Source organism: Eriocheir sinensis, chromosome 54, assembly GCF_024679095.1.
Source record: "Eriocheir sinensis breed Jianghai 21 chromosome 54, ASM2467909v1, whole genome shotgun sequence".
In the NCBI taxonomy this organism is placed as follows: Eukaryota; Metazoa; Arthropoda; class Malacostraca; order Decapoda; family Varunidae; genus Eriocheir; species Eriocheir sinensis.
Genome location: NC_066562.1, coordinates 7,992,898 through 7,997,897, shown reverse-complemented (window position 1 = coordinate 7,997,897; position 5,000 = coordinate 7,992,898). Strand labels below are relative to the sequence as shown.

At 43.2% G+C, this 5,000-nt stretch overlaps 1 protein-coding gene across 2 annotated transcripts in view; it reads right to left on the bottom strand.

Moving 5' to 3' along the window:
* Positions 1–5,000, bottom strand: part of LOC126983711 (lachesin-like) — a 196,614-nt gene that overhangs the window by 154,568 nt on the left and 37,046 nt on the right. The window lies entirely within an intron of this gene.

The window sequence follows — 5,000 nt, the reverse complement described above, 5'->3', positions numbered from 1 at the left end:
CTCTCTATTAAACTATTTCACGACCCAGTCAAGAAACTAAACTCACCCTCCCCTCAGAGTGTGTGTGTGTGTGTGTGTGTGTGTGTGTGTGTGTGTGTGTGTGTGTGTGTGTGTGTGTGTGTGTGCTTAAATCCCTTCATCACCCATTTCTTTCCCCTTTCTTCTTTTAAACCCTTCCTTCCCTTCCCCTTCCTTCCCTTTCTCGCTCTCACCCTCTCCTCAATCCCTCCCCCTTTCGTCCCCTTCCTTCTCCCACTCCCCCACTTATCAATCACTACCCCTTCCTTCCCCTTTTTTTTATCCCTCTCCCTCCACCTACTCCCGCCTTCGTCCCCTCTCCCTCTCCACTGCTTATCAATCTTTACTCCCCTTTCCTACTCCTTTTGATCACACTAACCCCTCCCTCCCCCCCCCTCCCTTGTCTTCGGGGTACACAAAGTCAAATACTCCATTATACTCTCTCGCAAAAGTGGTGTCGCTTAATCTCTCCTGGCGGCGCTTTGAGCTGACGAGCCATTAAGGGAATATACAGTTTCTTTGGCCCATGCTGCTGCTGCCCTGTGTCTCTGTCCCGGCTTGTTTGTTCCTGCCTGCCCGTTACTCTTTGTCTCTCTGTCTCTGTTTGTCTGTCTCTCTCTGTTTGTATTTCAGTCTCTCTTTCTGTCCCTGCCTGTTTGTTCCTCCTCTCTGTCACACTCTTTGTCTCTATCTGTCTCTGCTTTTCTTTGTCTCTTTCTCTCTGTCTGTTTCTTCCTCTCTGTCGCTCTCTTTGTCTCTCTATCTGTCTCTGTTTGTCTTTCTGTCTGTGTCCCTGCCTGTTTGTTTTTCTCTGTCTCTCTGTGTCTTTCTGTCTCTGTTTACTTGTCTCTTTGTGTCTCTCTGTGTCTCTTCCTGTCTTCCAGTTGCCTTCTATGTCTCTGTTTCCTTGTTCCTCCCTCTCGTTGTCTCTGTTTGTCTCTGTGATTCTGTCTTCCTATGTCTTCCTGTCTTTCTGTGTCTCTTTCTTTCTGTCTGTCTTTTCCTGTCTATGTTTTTCTGTCTCTTTTTTTCCTCTCTCTCTCTCTCTCTCTCTCTCTCTCTCTCTCTCTCTCTCTCTCTCTCTCTCTCTCTCTCTCTCTCTCACGCCCTCCCTGCTTTCTAATGCCCGTCGTAGGTACGCACACATACAGACCTACACACACACACACACACACACACACACACACACACACACACACACACACACACACATACACAAATTCCCACCTCTAGCCATACAGCCCAAAACAAACACACAACAAACAAAAATATATACAAACACTCCCTCACTCACTCACAAGCACACACAAACACACACACACACACACACACACGACTATCAACACACCCAGGCAGCTCTTAGTGAACGGAGCAATTAAAACCCTTCACTCGATGACTTTATAAGCGCCAGTGAAGGGAAGGACAGGAAAGAAGCAAAGGAAGGAGGAGGAGGAGGAGGAGGAGGAGGGAGTATTGGGTAAAAGTGAGGTTGGAAAGAGAGGAGGAGGATAAGGAGGAGGAGGACGAGGAGGAGGAGGGAAGAGCATAAGAGGAGATACAATTATACTCTTTACCTGATGACTATAAAAGCAAGTGATGATGATGATGATGATGATGACGATAGTATTGAAGGGGATGAAAGGAAGGGAATGGAAGGGAACCAAGAAGAGGAAACGATGGATGGATGAAAAGGGAGAAATGATGGGCAAAAAGGACGTGATGATGATGATGATGATGGAAGGAAGGGGAGGGAAAGTGACTAGGAAGAGGAAGCGATGGATGAAAGGAAGGAGGTGAGAAAAAGAAGGGAAAAAGATGTAATGCAAATTTAAACGATAAGGGTTTGATAAAGGTAATGTGTGTGTGTGTGTGTGTGTGTGTGTGTGTGTGTGTGTGTGTGTGTGTGTGTGTGTGTGTGTGTGTGTTTCCAAGGGTAGTTTTATGAACCTAGTGATAGTTTGACAAGGCTTTTGCACCATGAACGTGAAATTAAGGCTTTGGTAGAGGTTGTGCATGTGTTAGTATGCCCAATGGTAGTTTTATGAGCCTAGTGATAGTTTGACAAGGCTTTTGCACCGTCAACATGAAAATAAGGCTTTGGTAGAGGTTGTGTGTTATGTTAGTATTTCCAAGGGTAGTTTTATGAGCCTAGGGATACTTTGACGAGGCTTCTCCACCATGAACGTTAATTAAGGCTTTGGTGGAAGTTGAGTGTTGTGTTAGTATTTCCAATGGTAGTTTTATGAGCCTAGTAATGCTTTGACAAGGCTTCTGTACCGTCAACGTGAAAATAAGGCTTTGGCGGAGGTTGTATGTTATGTTAGTATTTCCATGGGTAGTTTTATGAGCCTAGTGATAGTTTTACAACCCTTCTGCACCGTGAACATAAAAAAAAACACTCACGCGAACCCGACTAATCTCCTCTGTGGCCTTTGAAAATACATGTAGGATCCGAAAGCGACTGAGAAAAACCTGATACAAGATTGAATGCACCGGTTCCTTGGACGAAGATCAGAGCGGAAGGACTCAGAGGTATTAGGGAAATGAAGGGAAGGGAGAAAAGGCAAGGAAAGGAAAGGAAGGATGACTTAGGAGGGTAATGAAGCGAGGAAAGTAGAGAGAGAGAGAGAGAGAGAGAGAGAGAGAGAGAGAGAGAGAGAGAGAGAGAGAGAAGAGGGGGGTAAGAAGGAGGGACTGACGGCGAGGTAAAGAAAATCAAGGGAATCGGTGAAGGAAAGTGAAATTAGGGTGGACAAGAACGTAGAGTTAAATTTGGAAACGAGGTGAAAAGGGTAGTGAAGCGAGGAAAGCAGAGAGAGAGAGAGAGAGAGAGAGGGTAAGGAGGAGGAACTGACTGCAAGGTAAAGATAATCAGGGAAGAAGCGGGTGAAGGGAAGGGAAATAAGGCTGGACAAGACCGTAGAGTTAAATTTATAAACGACATGAAATAAGATGGACAGAAAAAGTAAGAGATGAGAAACAAAAATAAAACACAGATGAAGAGGAAAAGAAAGGTATAGAGAGAAAGAGGATAGAGAAATAGAGTGAGAGAGCTACGAAGTGATAACAGGAGGGAGAGGAAGAAATATGATAGACAGAACAAAGCAAAAAAGATGGAGGAAGAAAATGACCCAGATATAGAAGGGAGAATAAGAAGAATGAAGATAGACAGAAAAACAGACAGATAAAAAATGAATAGGGGAAAAAGGGAGAGAGCGAGGAAGTGATAAAGAGGGAATAGAGGAAATAAAAAAAATACAGAATAAGGAAGAAGTGAAAAAAAGGAAATAGAGAAACAAACTGACACAAAACGAGACAAACAAAAAGACTGATAAAGAATGGGAGAGAGGGAGAGGGAGAGGGAAAGAGTGAGACGAAGAGAAAGAGGAAGTAAGATAGAGTAATACAGAGGTGAGGAGGGAGGAAAACAGATAAAGAAAGAGAGAGGGAGAGAGTAACAAAGTGATAGAAAAGAGAACAGAAGATTAGACGGAGAAAAAAAGAGAGAGGGAGGAAGGAGAAGAAGAGGAAAGGTAAAACATGATAAAGCAGAGAGATAAAGGAAAAGAGAGGGAGAGAAAGAAAGAGTGACCAAGTAATAGGAAGAACAAAAGATTAGACAGAGAAAAAAGAGAGAGGGACGAAGAAGAGAAGATAAAACAGAATAAAGCAAAGAGAGAGAGGGAGAGAGAGAGAGAGAGAGAGAGAGAGTGACCAATTAATAAAAAGAAGATCAGAAGAAGATTAGACAGAGAAAAAAAAGAGAGGGACGAGGGAGACAAAGAGGAAAGGTAAAACAGAATAAAGCAGAAAGATAAAAAAAGAAAACAAAGAAAGAATGAAAAAGAGACGATGGAAGATAGAGAGGAAGCAGAAGAGGAAACAAAACGAAATAAAAACACAAAAAAACACACAAATAAAAGCAAGGAAGAAGGAAAAAACAGATAAAGAAGAAGAGAGAGAGGGAGACACGAAGTAACAAAAAGAGAGAAAAAGAAAAAAGTGAGAGCAAGGAAAAAAAAAAGACATAAGACGGACAGCATAAACTACCCAGATAAAGAAAGAAAGAGAGAGAGAACGAGTGAGAGAGAAACGCAGTGATAGAAAGAGAGAGGGAGAGAGAGAGGGAGGGAGAGTTTCAGAGATGCGGGGAGGGAGGAAATGAGGCACAAATCCTATGAGGGGCGCAATGGGGTCTTAAATATGGGGGTCCCAGCACTACCTTAGCCCGATAAGACCACACGAAGACGACCAAACTGTGTGAACTAACGGTGAGCTGCTACTGTATGTGTGGGGAGGGTGGGTGATTGTGTGGGGGGATGTGTGGGTGACTGTGTGTGGGGGGATGGATGTGGGGTGTGTGTGAAAAGGGAAGAAGAATTTTGTGTATTGGTAACAGGAAATTAGCTATGTTGTAACTGGCTGACTGACTGGGTAGGTGGGTGACTGACTGACTGACTGACTGAATGACTGGGTAACTGATTGAGTGACTGAATGATTGACTAGCTGGGTGGTTAACTGATTGACTGACTGACTGACTGACTGACTGATTAAATGAATGGGTGGCTATTTGATTGACTGATTGACTGATTGACTGACTAGGTGACTAACTGATTGAATAAGTAACTGATTGACTGACTGGCTGAATGGCTGAGTGGCTAACTGACTGCTCGACTGACTTGCTGAGTTGCTGATTGATTTACTGGCTAACTTATTGACTGACTTAGACTGACTTATTGATTGATTTGCCTACTGACTTGTTGACTTACTGACTTACTAACTAACTGACTTACTTAAATCTAGAGGCTGTTTGTCCTTATTCGAAATGATTAGGTTTGATTACTGACTGACTGACCGACTAACTGACTGAGTGACTGACTGACTGACTGGAATTCATATTTTCACAATTTCCTTTCCTTCGTTCGTTCACTAATTCACTTTTCATATTTTTTAAACGTTTTTCCAAGATTTCGGATCATCTC